The 15164-nt window shown below is 37.5% G+C and overlaps 1 protein-coding gene and 1 long non-coding RNA gene across 2 annotated transcripts in view; one reads left to right on the top strand and one right to left on the bottom strand.

The window, feature by feature from the left end:
* LOC148595149 (uncharacterized) overlaps window positions 1-4533 on the top strand; it is a 91221-nt gene extending 86688 nt beyond the window's left edge. The window contains exon 3 of the long non-coding RNA XR_015913237.1: window positions 4516-4533. This is a non-coding gene — a long non-coding RNA (uncharacterized LOC148595149). The remainder of the gene's footprint in view (window positions 1-4515) is intronic.
* GUCY1A2 (guanylate cyclase 1 soluble subunit alpha 2) overlaps window positions 1-15164 on the bottom strand; it is a 140041-nt gene that overhangs the window by 22420 nt on the left and 102457 nt on the right. The window lies entirely within an intron of this gene.

Here is a 15164-nt window from a genome sequence, read left to right as displayed (position 1 = left end):
CTCTGTAGAACCCATAAGAAGTCCTTGACAATCCTGAAATATTCTTCCCTTGCATCCCACAATGTGTCCATAACCCCAAGCCAGTAATCCCACTCAGTCTGAAAGGCACAAATATGCCTGTTCATAAACTATGGGAAGTGAAGAGACTAGTCCTTCCATCAGCTCTCAATCTAGCAAGTATTTTACCTTATCAAATACGGACAAGTACAGGAAAAAAGCCAGCATATGCCCCGTTTTGTACAACACCTATTAAATGTGAAAACAATTGGGTAGTATTACAGTATCTCTGAAAGTCAGAGAAAAACTGGGCAGAAAGATAAAAAGGTAAAGACATTCCAAGCTGTGCATAAAAAATGCTTAATGTTGCCTCAAATGTCCAAAAAATTGCTTGTTTGCTTGCTTGCTTATAATGGAAGCTGTTTTAGTCGTAGCTTTTAACAATAAATGTACAGCTTGACCACAATTTCTTTCCTATGCTTAACAAGAGGATAAATTAGCTTATAACAGTACAAAAAGTTTCCATGAGACAGGTGTGACCTACAGAGACTCTAGATCGTGTACGTCCCAATGGTAGAACATCCTTATACACCTTATACATCTGTAAAATAAGAAAAATGAGGCTGCCCTCCACCATTCATTTTTAATAACTGCAATACCTATAGTGCTAATGCAAGACAGCCTAAGAGCTAGATGACAATAATGATTTGTGGTAAAATTTACAATTCTCTCTGTAACATTTTCTAAATTGAAGATGCAAATCTGTAAGTAATGTCTGATGGTTATTATATATCAAATGTGTCATAGTTGGAAATGAACTACTGTTTACTGTCTGTTTCAACTACTTCAGATAAAATATTAACCACACTACAACTTTAGGAGGAAACTTTAGTATGAATTTGATCACATTTAATTGCTTCCATGACTAAAAATCTTCAACATTATTATCTTCATTACTTCCAAAGCACTCAGTAAATGAAGACCTGATGATATAAAGAATATGTCCAAAATCCAAACAGCTGGAGACGAACTGTTCTCAGATCACAGAATCACAGAATGCTTAAGGTTGGAAGGGACCTCTAGAGATCATCTAGTCCAAGCCCCCTGCTCAAACAGGGACACCTAGAGTACAGGGCACAGGGTGGCATCCAGGTGGGTTTGGAAGATCTCCAGAGATGGAGACTCCACAACCTCTCTGGGCAGCCTGTTCCAGGGCTCCGTCACCCTCACAGGAAATAAGTTCTTCCTCATATGGAGGTGGAACTTCCTGTGTTTCAAATTACACCCGTTACCCCTCGTCCTGTCACCGGCCACCACAGAGAAGAGCCTGGCCCCATCCTCCCTATATTCACCCTTCAGGTACTTGAACATGTTGATCAAATCTCCTCTCAGCCTTCTTTTCTCCAGACTAAACGGGCCCAGCTCACTTAGTCTTTCCTCATAGGATAGATGCTCCAGTCTCTTAATCATCGTCGTCACTCTTTGCTAGACCCTCTCTAGAAGCTCCACATTTCTCTTGTCCTGGGGAGCCCAGAACTGTACACAATACTCCAGGTGTGGTCTCACCAGAGCCGAGTAGAGGAGGAGGACCTTCTCCCTCAACCTGCTGGCAATGCTCCTTCTGATGCAGCCAGGATCCTGTTGGCTGCCTTGGCTACGCAAACACATTGCTGACCCATGATTAACTTGTCAACCAGGACTCCCAGAACCCTCTCCACAGAGCTGCATTCCAGCAGGTCAACCCCTAATCTGGTATCCGAGGTTATTCCTCCCCAGGTGCAGGACCCTGCACTTGTCCTTGTTGAACATCATGAGGTTCCTCTCTGCCCAACTCTCCATCCTGTCTGGTCCCTCTGAATGGCAGCACAGCCCTCAGGAGTGTCGGCCACTCCTCCCAGTTTGGTGTCATCTGCAAACTTGCTGAGGGTGCACTCTGTGCCCTCGTCCAAGTCATTGATGAACAAGTTGAACAGCATTGGGACCAAGGACTGACCCTTGTGGGACACCACTAGCCACAGGCCTCCAACCAGACTCGGCCCCATTTATCACCACCCTCTGGGCTCTGCCATCCAGGCAGTCCACAGTCCATTAAAGATGAATCTCCTGTGGAAAATCAAGACTTCAATGTTCAGTTTTAACACTTCTCTTCCTTTTGTCCAATGATCTCTGTCTGTCACCACTGTGAGGTGGACCCGGAACATATACATCTGTGTTTAGCATGTGCATTCTATAGGAATACACAGATATAATACAAATTCCTTTTTACTTTCATATAGTAAACATTTTGAAAATATGAAAATTAACCTTTAATTATCCTTGCATGTTATTTTGAAAATCAGAAGACAAACTAAACACTGACTTGTTTTTTTGACATGTTAGCAGATGATAGTATGGCATATCCAGAACTTCATTGTTTGTAACTGCTGCCCAGCCAACCTTTAATGCTACTAATTGGGTAAATTTGGCTGCTGAAGGACACAGAAGCCCAGCCACCAGTATTATCCCAGTAAAGCCCAGCTTTATCAGTATTATCATTACTTGCTTCTTTTCTACTGTTTTCTGATTTTGATTTATTTGGAAGTTTTCACGTGAACTTTTCCCCTCAAAGCTTGGTTCAACCTTTATAGCTGAGAATTCTTTAGTCTTTTATTCTACACATTTTAAGATTTCTTTCCTAGAGAGAATCCCTTTATTCTCCTGTGGTCTGTCTTTTCAAACCCTGGATCCTCCTTATACATGTAACTGCTGTAACTGAAAAATAGGAATAAAATATACATATTCTTCTACAAAAACAAAGAGAAATCTACTTTATAACCTGTCTCGCTAATCTAAAGATAAAACATATCTGCCTTTGGAAAATAAAAATAATGTAATATGAAATAATAAAAGCAGGAAATAGATACAGAAAGAACCAGTAATCATATTATCACCTGAAATAAAGTGTTTTCCTCACAATAGTATGTTAGAAACTAAATAAAATAAAAAAGGATGAGTAGAAAGTGATCTTTCATTGTGGATTTGTTAAAATGATAGGAAATTTCTGAAACTAATATAGACCTTTTATAATAATCATTTAATAGGTCATCTGAATAGGATGTGCGGCCTAGACTGGTAAACGAATTAGCTATTTGCAACTGATCTCACTAATGCAATAATAGTTCTTTTAAGATTTCTTCTTAGACAGAAGAAATGACACTGGAAAGCTAAATATAGCTATGATTGTGTATATGGAAAAGAAAAGGAAAATGATTCTTAATATTATTACTTCAAACTCTATCTTTTAGCATTAATAAATTAAGGGGAAACTGTTTGAGAGAAAGAAATCATTAGGCATTCCAGGGACTGTGGCTGTGGTTTTATGAAGATTAAATCATGCCAGCTTAATCATTTTTATTTGTATTTAACTTGAGCTGAAATTAAATGGATAAATGAAACATAGTACATGAAGTATGGCTGAACCTTATCTATCTTGTACTTATGCCTAGTAAATAAAAATGAGTTATGCTGAATTTTATTTAGTGTTTGTTAATGATCTGCTACATTTTAAGTTAACTAATCACACAATTTGAATGCATCTAGAAACACAATCTAAATTAAAAATACACAGTTCAAGGAAGAAAACTACGATATTTTGTATAAGGTCTACTGGGTGAAGATCAAAACGAATTTGAGTTAACACGTGGTCTCATCATAAGAAAGAATGACTTTGGGCTATAAATATCACATCACATTCTTTTCTAGCCTTACAATCAAGTTTTAGTTCAATCACACCAAGAACGTTATGTTAATACATAGGTACTGTCAACAGGAGTGGTTTCTGAAAAGATCAGTAATCTGTTCAGCTCCTTGACAGGATTTGCTTAAGAGGGAAGACTAAGCTACGTTAAATATTCACAGCTTGTCTAAGCATTACTCAGTAGGGAAACGTTAACAATCTACAAATATCTACAAGGTGTTAATGACAAACAGGAGTCAGGCAGATGGGGACATAGTTAGAAATAATAAATAAACGAAGAAATAGAGGATTATCCAGAGAAACTTCTCCAAAGCTAGACACAATGTCAACAATAGACTCCTGAGGCAATTACACAATATAGGGGTTTGCTTTAAGGCACTCCTAAAACACTTGAAAGTAATCACACTGAGGGGAAGGTGGACAGCATGCCTCAATAAATGTACATTCTAATTCTAGCATCATTCTGTTCTAAAGGACAACTAATTAGAAAGTGGTGATGCATTTGAGAGTTATGGACAACTGCCAAAAAGTTTGTCTGCCTGTCACAGATGGGTTAGCAGAATTTTTTTTTTTTAACACTGGAACCACTTAAAGAAACATAATTTTTAATTTTAGTTTGAAATTAAGCCTATTTTTCACTTACACTTATTCTAGAAGTTGAAAAAAGAAACTAGAACCGGGATGTAACATTTTAGAAAGATGTCCAAAAGAGCTTGGAGAATTGCTTTATCTCTGAACAAATCTAGGTAAAACAAACTTAGTACTTCTAGTATGAGCAACAGTTAAAAGTAAAAAAAAAAAAAATAGGAATTTTAGGCTCCATCTCTGGCAGCTGAAATGAAGATGACAAGAAGGGTGTGAAATGCTGGAAGTCATGTGGTCTTCACTGGTCATAAAGCAAGCTCACAGTATTTTTTCTGGAAACATGATTTTCTGAAAAATATCTTTGGGACCAATGAATCAAAAATCTACCTTGGCAGAAAATTTCTGATCAGATTAGGCTAGGTATTTTTTTCTAACGACTACAGATAAAAAAGGAGAGTGCTGTAACTATGCTAAATTTTATATTTATAAAATAAACTTGAGATTTTTAGCATATTTCTAATAATAACATGATGCTCTATATCTAATGACATACTTTTCAGTAATGAGTACACTAGGTATAGCAAGTGAGCGTAATCTTGCTAAGGTGAAGAATTAATGTAATTTTTTTGACAGTCGCCTTTCAGGAAGATGGCAAAGAACGTTGACTGTGGCAGTCAGTTCTGCTAACTCACTGCAAACTTACATTGCATTAGCGATGTTATCTCATCCTTGGTCTGCTCTTCTCCATAGAGTCAAGCAGTAAGTTGATTGTTAATATTCTGCTTCATGGGGATAAGCACCAAAACAAACTCTTTTATATGAAATCCTGTGGGAATTGTACATCAACCTCCAGGAGACGAAATATCACCTCACTAAAGGATAGCAACCTCTATGATGAAACTGGGCAAGATCTACAGCAGTTTTGGTTCCAAGAAACAGAGAAGTTTTGAAGCAGGTACCCTGATTGCCCCCACTTTATTCTGTTGTTCACTTCGCGAAGTGATTTTGGTTTGTGTGAACTAGATCTCTTTTAGGAGAAACTAAGAGCGTAGCACTGCTCTACACATATACCAAAAGTGAGCCAGTCTCTTCTGGGGATTTCAGGGTCTATTTCAGTCTTTCAGATCACACTATGTGGTGAGCGAGCAAAGGTCGAAATGAGTCCCATGTGAAAAGCCTAGAATGCACTGAGAGTAGATGGAAGGGCTGCAGCGCAAGCTCCTTCGTTCCACTCACCCTCTCCCGCTGTGCTGGGCTGCTGGATTGTGTTCACTGCTGATAGGGGTAAGAGACCCAAATTAATTTCCCAATATTAGCCAGACAAACCTGTGATCACGCATTTAAAAATGTTCTTTCTAAAACTCAGTGACTGACATTTTATGACAATAAATTCATTACTAAGTACAAACGTTACAGCTGAATTATAAACCTTCAGGACTGAAATGTAAAATGGAAACAATGACATTTTTAATTAGAGTGGTAAAGCCCATAAAATTAAAAGATTCACTTATATAGAAATGCTGCAGATGAACTTTGAATGAAATTAGTCAAAACAATTTTAAGATTTCTCATTGCCAAATCATGCAATCCCAGAAGCTTCTGCACATTAAAGATTTGGCTTTGTACATTTCAAAGCTGTGGCATGTTAAATTCAAATTACATTATGAAAGGTAGGTATTGTGTGTACAAAAGATACTTGCAATAGACTGTATTATGATGTGTCTCAAAGCCCATTTACAGCAGCTACCAGAGCAGACTGTGCGTGACAGCTCACCACAATTTTTCTTCATTTAGACTAACTTAGGAATCGATCTCACTTTGTAAGCAAATTCAGAGATCCTCATACACTTCTAGTAACCTCCACAGGAAAGATGAATAATGTTCAGAATGCATGTTCGACAGACACCATTCCCTATTGCAGAAATGTGGGGAGAGAAATGAAAATTCCTATTCTTTCCTTTAAAGCCAATTAATTACTTTTATAGTAATAAGCAGGGGCTTTCTTCACACCAGAGCAACTATACAACCTCATGGGCCAAACTCAATATGAAAATTTTAGTGAAGGGAAGTAAATGCTCTCCTTTAAAGGGTGTATTTAATGAAGTTTGCTTACATTAGAGGACAGCATACCTCAAAAGGCAAGCAGATTTGAAAATAAAAAAGCAAAAAAACCCTATACCTGGATGTGAAAAACTTGCTAATGAGAGAATACACTTTGTTATTAATTATGAGAAAGGTTTTCAGGTAAACACTGGATCTTTGTACCCTATTTTTGTCCAAACAAAGGCTATTTCCCTATCTGGAATATCTTTAAATCTGTATCTGTACTGCAAGCTTTAGTGAGGTGCAGAGGCTGCAAACTGCCTTAAGAAGTGCTTGTTCAGCTCTGGTTCAATATAACTACACATGGGGCTTCAACTGCAGCCCCAAAAGCCCTGCGGTTCAGCCTCCTGCCTCAAACTGCACTGGTCGGGGGCACTTAAGAAAATACTAGTAGAGGACAAGCACAATGATGCCTTTCCAGCGTTCCTCTCCACCTGTTTGTGAAGGTGGACTCTTCTGAGGTGAAAGACAAGTTGCCTGCTGTTGAGGCCCACACTCTGGGATGCCCTCGCTAGAGTGTTTTGAATGTTTGAGCTAACCATTATAAAAATAACACAGGTAATTTTAATGGCTGTCTCTCCATTGATTTCTAACATACCTTAGATCTTCTGTCTTTGCTCTTTGTTTCAAAGATGTGCAGTGTTCTCCAAACATTAATTAGTAGAGAGGCTTTTGCTCTTCTCAAGCACTAATTAATGACTCTTTCCATGCTTTTAGCTCCTTTTTCGTTAGCCTACCAGCCCAGTTGCAAGGACAACTTACAAAGACAAACTTATCTTTAAAATTTCTGACACTACAGCAAATGTCTTCCCCCTCTCTGCGCATCTTTGACTCTATTTAAACAAATTAATCTACTGGAAAATTGCCATACAATGGATTTTAAATACTTCTTAATAGGAACTGAACCAGTTCTGTTTTGTGTGGAGACATTTCAAAACCTTGCCTGAAAATGATTTCTAAAAAATACAGTTTTGTTAACACGCCATTTCTGTGGAGGTCATGAGTGGTACTTCTGACACCACCTCTGTGCAGTCCATAAAACAGCTGGTACCACCAAATTGCGGGATCTGGCTTCCGTTAGAGCACAAATGATTCCATTTCAATCTTGTTTTCCCTGCGCTGATGCTCTGGGGAAGGCAGGAGGGGTTTTCAGCAGTCAAAATGAGCTCTGTGCCCATTTTAAGGGCTTTGTACCCTGTCTCCACATATAGCAAGGATATCCAGCACAAATGAAATCCAAGATTTCATATGGTAACTATGGTACCAAGGTATTTATATGTACTTTAATTATTTCCTAACTTGGCTGCTCTTGCCAGAAGACATCTGAGCACACACCTGGGAGAGTGGAGGCAGCAAGGGACAACCTCCACTACTCTGCATGGCTGCTTCTTCCCTGCCATTGTGAAGTATGGAAGGGATTTATATACTTGTGCATAACCACGTAGAGTAAAAAAGAATTTTGTTTACATAAAATAGCTCAAAAGTAAATGCTAATGCAAGACAAAGCAGAGGCATAGGAGAGAAGGAATACAAAGAATCCAGTGAGGGGTAAAGGGTGTGAGTTAAATTTTAAGAAGCCAAACACATGTGACACAGCATCTGACCAAGATGGATAACTGTTTTTCATGAGCAAATGAGGAGAGCTCCAGATGTGTCACAGCAGACATGGGAACACTCTAATGACATTGGCATTGAGCTACAATAATATCAACTTCTGCTAGTCCAAAGTAATGAGAAAGCACATTAGTCTCTTCCTCATTTTGGAACCTTGTCACAGTAAGTTGGTAATAAGTTAATGAAGAATTTGTATCAAGGTATGAGTGTGTTGCTCACAATATTGTCAATACCATGCAAGACATCATAAGATGGATTTACAAACGTCTGCAGACAAATTATATTAAAATCAATCACTTACCTGGATGGCAAAATAAACTATATTCTCATCTGTACAATTGCTACCCTCTTGGGAAAGAAAAATACAAGTTCCTGGAAAGAAAGCAGCAGCAAAATTGGTAGCGCAGACCTTCCTTACATAAATTCCTACTAATTTCAGTGCTTTCCACAGTCTGTCACCTCCTGTTTTATTCTAATACACATGAGTTTGCCATCCAGAGCTGCAGAATCACCTGCATCAAGTTTTCCCTGTCTTTTTTATCTTTTTTTCCTTTTTTGGGAGAGGAGTTGGGACAGGGGGACGCCGAGAAGAATTTTTAGGAAATTGTCAGGATTCCATATCGCTTTCTGGTCTTCAAAGGACCAAATTAAAAGTAGCTATGTGTTGTAACTTTAGTCATAGTTCCAGCAGTGCCATTTATAGAACTGATTTTTCTGATTCGGATAATATGGTAAGAGTTCTGAAACATGCATTTTATTTCTCACTTTATACATTGTTTAAAAAAAAAACTTTTGATTCTTTTTGCAAAACATTGCTTAGAGCGAAGATTTCGTCTTAATATTAGCATTGTGTGGGTTGTATCATGATGCAGCTTGTTGCTAGAAGAAAACCATTTGGCTTTGTATAAATTGCCTTTCTTTTTTTTTTTTACTAATCTTTTCTAATTCTTTTCAGTGAAACAAAACTGAAGTCCTTCAAAATGCAAGATTAGAAAAAAATCAAAGCCTCAAAAACAGCCTATATACTGTATTGGCATTAGCAACACTCAGTCACCCAGAATATGGGTTATTGCCTAACTTAAACCATGCATGTGAACCTAGTTTTCTACACACTGACTAACCTTCTGCCATGCTTGAATGGCCAGGGTGGGATTAAATGCACTTTTATCTTTCCAGTAATGCCATCATAAACCCTAAAACTTTTTTTTTTCTATTAAAATATTATTAAAACCAATACATCCATGAGAAGTTTTGGTTTAGGGCAATCTATGTTTTCCAATGCACTAGATCTTTTATGCCAAAAGAAAGAAAAAATAATCTTAGCTAACTGTACTTACAGAAGAGTCAAAACCAGAAATAACAGAAAAAGGCTTGGACATCATACTTCTAAGCCCAGGTAAGTTTGACATGCTGTGCTTTGTACTTCTGCCAGGCCGGATGCCCTGGTTGGCCTCACTGAAAGCCAGACTGTAAACTCATGGAACAACAATAACAACAACAACAAAATACCGAGTTTACTGTGGAACGGATCTTTGAAAAATTAACTTAATCTCTTGAAAACAACTGTGTGTATGTGTAAATAGAAGCAGTCTTTATTATTTAGAAATTTTTCATTTATTCTCATGCCCTAGATGTTTTTCATCTCTCTAGAGAGCAAGGATGTCACATAACTTAGGTTTCCAATACCCACAACATTCACACAAAGTAAAAAAAGGCAAAAAGGAAGAGCTCCCAAAAAAACCAAAAATGCTATAAATTGACTGGCAAATATTCAGAAATAATGAAAGCTATGAGAACAGAAAGATGTTATAGTCCCTGAAATATGTTTATACTTAGCAATTTCAAAAGCTTTCCACTAACTCCTTGGGGAGGAAATGGCAGTGCACAAGGAACCATAAAATTTTGTAGGGTAACCAGGCTGAAATAGATACCACGACCTTAGTCATAGCTGTCAGAATTTTTGCAGTTTCTTTTGTTGTTTTTGTTATATGAACTGATCCTAGCTATAAAATTTGCTATTCCTTCAGAAAAGAAGTTGACATGTAGCTGCCGAGGTCTGTAACTAGGAACAGACAATAAATTAGATAAGAATATGAAAACATCTGTACTAACAAACAGTACTATACTGACAATAAATCCATGTAGCCGAATTCTGGGATTCTGAAAGCAGATATAATGCTTAAAGAAAGAGTCCAGTACGCAAGGGATGGTACTGGGGAGATAAGTGTGGCTAAATGAATTGAAGTCCACCCAAACTTTCTTTTAATTTCTGTAGAGACAAAGTTTCACACAGTGCTAAACACAATGCAGTCAAGCTTTATTTCACTAAAGGTTTAGGAAGGGAAGACCATACGGCTGAATATCATATTGCAACCTAAAAGATGTGAGGTTTTATGGTAAACACCTATAAAGGTAAAATGGAATTTAATTGGAATTCCACATCATCTTCATTTATCTTTCACTTTTAAGTAAGAAAATTCTTATTCACAAATAGCCCAAATGAAATGTAGACTGGCGTTTTGGAGGTAAAAATAATGGGACTGGCTTCATCACACAACAAAATTCCAGGGCTTAGGATACATTGCTAAAATTAGCATGTATTGAAATTAATTACTCTTCAAAAGTATATATAGGAAATAGAAAACACTCAATCATTAATTTGAGATGGACTTTCATGTTGCCTTGAGCACAGAAACTCAGAAAATAAAGTGACATTCTTTGAAAATATCTACCACTTTATGAGTTTAACGGCTGTAAATTTGAAAAGATAATTATCCAAAACTTAGGTTAAAAAGAAGAGCAATACCTGAATTCCCATTTACTTGAACATTAATGTTATTGTTTCTTCTTGTAAAAAAGTAACAACACCACTAACATATTTTGAACTTAACATTTTCTGTATAATTATCTTACACATATCTGCCTAAGTCCTAAAGTTACTCTGACAGATTTCTCAGCATGAAATGTTAAGGATAAAATTTTATATGCTAAGTATCTTGAAGCAAGCCTCATCCAGAAAACTTTGATTTACAACAACTGCATTCTTCCAAATACTCCTTGTCAATTCATTAGTTTGAATGGGTCACTGAAACACATTTCCCCTATTAGATGCTAGTGTTACTGATCTCTGCTTCCCTTTAGAAGGAACTATAACCATTTAAACATAAAACCCCAGAACTACTGAAAAATGGATTATGTTGACTTTAATACCTCAGGGACATTCCACATTATTTTGGCTTTATAACATTGTAAGGTTCTACTACTTTGAGCAAATAAGACATACATACTTGTTATATAGAGAACAAATTTCATATATATCTATTCCAATCTCCATAATTTGATAGTCAGAAAAGGCAATTTCATTTCAGAAAATCAAAGCTCAAATAAAGGCAGGCAAATACAAATGATTTTCTACTCAAGTCAAAAGACTTCAGCTCAGCTCCCAAATCACTTAGGTACACAAATTATAGTTACCTAACCAGTTTTGAAATATGTCCATTTTCTCTAAGTGCCAGTCTATTTTTGATTAAATGAATAGAAGTTTTGGTCAAAAAGGATTCTGGTTAATGATGCTATTCTAAATTTAAGCAATCAATGTGTTGTGGCATGACAAAGTTTTAATACTGGAATGCAAGTCACATAAGCAATTACTGAAGATGCCCTATATGACAGAAAGCTTTGAAAACCCTAAAAGACTGAAAAAGGACAATCAAAAGATGCAAACAAAACTCACTAATATCAAAAATATAAAACTCCCATAATTAGAGACCACAAACACCTTTCTGAATAGACTTTCTACTCTAAATATCAGAGAGTAGTGATTTTAATTGTCCTACTTAAGATGCTCTGCAGGGACTTTTTCAGACAACAAAACCCAATAATTCTGTGACAATCAGGCCATCTTCAGATCATGGCATTTTTTTTTTCAGAAAGACACAAACATGTATTGGAAAAGTAGAAAATATTGTGTGATTCAGTATTCCATATTTCTCATTGTCACTGTAATAGAACAGTCAAAAATCAGAAAAGATTGTCCTGAAGGTAAGGTTCAGTAATAGTCTGCTTCTTTTAAGTAAAACAGACTGACATTCACAACAGGAATGATAACTTGCTAATTCTGTAGACATGTTTGTGGCGATAGTGCAAATTCAAAAGGACCAGCCTATAGAAATAAGAGTATAGTAAAGCAGTAACAACAGTAATTACTTCCTCCCACAAAGAAATTTAGAAAATGAATGGTAGATAAGAATCCTTCCATTTTTGTAATGGAAAATCTAATTATTATCTGTTTTCCTACATTTTCTAAATATACCATCAATGGACCTACTATCAAGTAAACTGTCACAGGTATATTACAGAAAGATGATAGTGAAAATAAATCCCTATGTGCCATGTTAAAAATGTTATTACTAATTTTCCATTAAAATTATTATGAGAGATGTGGCTACTTCCACAGACTACAGAATATTTACTGTTTTATGAAGAATACATTATGTCTTTCAGATGAATATAATCTTTTAAGAATATAAATATACAATCGTGATAGGTAAGCTTTTTTTTAATTAGTTCTTATCTGTTTAAGATAATGGTGTTATGGCTAATACTATTAATCACAATTATAATATTTGGCTAAACGACAAGAATTGTCTTACTAAGTCTAGGAAAACCGTATTCCAATAAGAAAAGGAAGGAGATCATCTTAGGGCCTCAGTTTTGCTGGTGTGGAGATTTCATTTTCTTTCTAGGAAGGTAAAACAGGATGTCTGAAAGATAAAATTTCCCATCTTCTTCCTCAGGGCTGAATGTATTTCCTGTAACAAATCTTCAGACTCCAAATAATAACCACTTGGGCCCTTCCAAGTTCTGCCAGCTGGGAGATATCCCAGTACATTATAACTCACTTTTGTTTATAGCACTTTTCCTTTCCTTTTTATTGCCCTAATCAAAGAGGTCACATGCAAAGGAGGAGACAAATAGCCTTTTTATTAACTGAGCACTCTTACATTATTATACCTTATTTCATCTCGTTTTGCATTCAAAAGTAATGCCTTTGCCTTACCTCGCCTTGCCTTTCCTGTCCTCCCCCGTCCTGCCTTCCCCTGCCCTCCTTTTTAAATGTCAAAGCAAAAACCTAACCTAACATAACCTAAGGATGATATACACCAAAATATGGAGATCCTTTGATTAAAAGAGAAAAGCAAAACTTCTGGCTATTCAGTATGAAGTCTTGAAAGCTGATTATGAACACTGAATTACTTAGATCCTAGTTTAAATTTAAGGAAGATATTTGAGTAGAAGCTGTCTCTGAAGTATTGGGAGTTTTTCCAAAATACTCCAATGTCTCATATGAAAGGAAGCAGAAATGCCATTAAGCATTTAGTTTATGGATTTATTTATGACAGGAAATACATTCTTCCTTAGGGAACTGAACTATTCTGAAACAGTTGAACAATGTTTTTGAACGTGTCAGCTTCAAACAGCATGGCAAGAATTATCCTCCAACATCCACCCCCAGCTGAAGTGTTCACTCAAATATAGCCTGGTGTTATGACTCACTGTATAGCACAGGATAATGATAACAGTTATGTGAGAGGTTTTATTTGGTGCTTAAAGCAGCAGACTTTGACTGTTCCTCCCATAAGGGTGTGTGTTGGAGGCAATGGGGGAAGTAAAAAGCAGAAAATTTTCATTAACAAGTACAAGTTCTTCTTTGTCTTGCAGAGGGGATGCAGGCAGCTGCCTCTAAAAATCCCTTAACCGGAATTGTCAGAATATGCAGCCAGCTCTGCAGAAAGGTTATCGTGTCTGTAAGACTTTCCAGTGGGGCTGAGAAAGGCCTGACTCATGGGCAGCTATTCTGGAACTCCAAGGAAGGCTCTTGCAATCCAGAGTCAGTAAAGGCAGGGGATACTGAGGTGCTCTTCGCTGGTGGATGAAAAAGCTGTGTGTCTGCAAGGGTCTTTCCTGAAGCAAGCAAAGCTATATTAGCAGAGAAAGGAACCTGAAAAAGGGGTGAGGGGAGCAGAGCTGTGCCTTTTAAATGTGCAACATGTGTAATATAAAACAGTGATACAGCTCTCCTTCACTTAATTATCTTCATGTTTCCAGCGCACATCATCCAAGACTATTCATTACCTAAGAGAGAATGGAAGCTGTGCTATAGGAGTCCTAGCCCTGCAACCAAAACGAGAATTCCTTTCCACTGCCAGAGGACATAACCAAGTTTGGTCTTAAGAAACATGAAAGACTGTCCCATCTGGACCTTCTTTCATGTTAATTTCTAAATGCAATACTCTATTCTCATGCTGCATTATTAAGTTCTTTCTCTCTCCCAGTAACACAAGGGAAATGTTTGCACAAAGGCGGTGCTTGTATCCGGCACAAAAACACAGCCAAGCAACATACACAAGCCAGCTTGCAGCTAACTTAGTATACATGAGCAAGTGGTGGAGAAGTAAGAAGATGTAAAGAAGCCTTTTCTTGTGTCTTTTCATCTAGCCTACATCAGGTGAAAGAAGACAAAACCATGCTTGCCCTGCCACCTAGCATGTGAATGCAACAAACTGGGTTATCCAGGAGTTACTCTGACTTGTTGGGGTCATCACACCATCCCTTGCTTCTAGGGGAGGGTCAGATCAAAGGAGATGGCAGATCTGCCTTGTTCTCTGCTCAAAACTGCAATTTAATGGCACAGGATGTCTCCAGATACAGTAAAATGTTTGGAGCAGGCAACTTCACCTTTTAGACTCTCGGAAGAGAGTCAGAAAATGAACAGACGTTGGTGAGAAAGTGGTGGTTCTGACATAAAAATAGCGCCCAGTCTAGAAAAGCCAATGTGCATAACCCCAGGGACACTAAGGGACGTTCCTCCTTCTGCTTGTCACTAGCACTGCCTGTGAGAGGCTTCCTTCATTAAAACAGCTATATCAAAAGCTCAGGCACTGAAAGAAGCACAAGGAGAGACTGATGCTGCAGCAAGGGAGCACAGGGAGCAGCTGGATACAACAGCTGGAAATACAAATGCTCAGGCTACAGGCACCTCTACAGCTGCAAAGGGCAGCACATTTTCCCTTCTATTTCCCAGTGAGAAGCATCCTTGGGAACACCTCTGCCTATTAACTCAGCATCA

Source organism: Tinamus guttatus, unplaced genomic scaffold (genome assembly GCF_059628265.1).
Source record: "Tinamus guttatus ecotype Peru unplaced genomic scaffold, ASM5962826v1 Tinamus_guttatus_pri_ptg000150l, whole genome shotgun sequence".
NCBI lineage: Eukaryota > Metazoa > Chordata > Aves > Tinamiformes > Tinamidae > Tinamus > Tinamus guttatus.
Note: the sequence above shows the minus strand (reverse complement) of the source record. Positions and strands in the feature narration are given on the sequence as shown.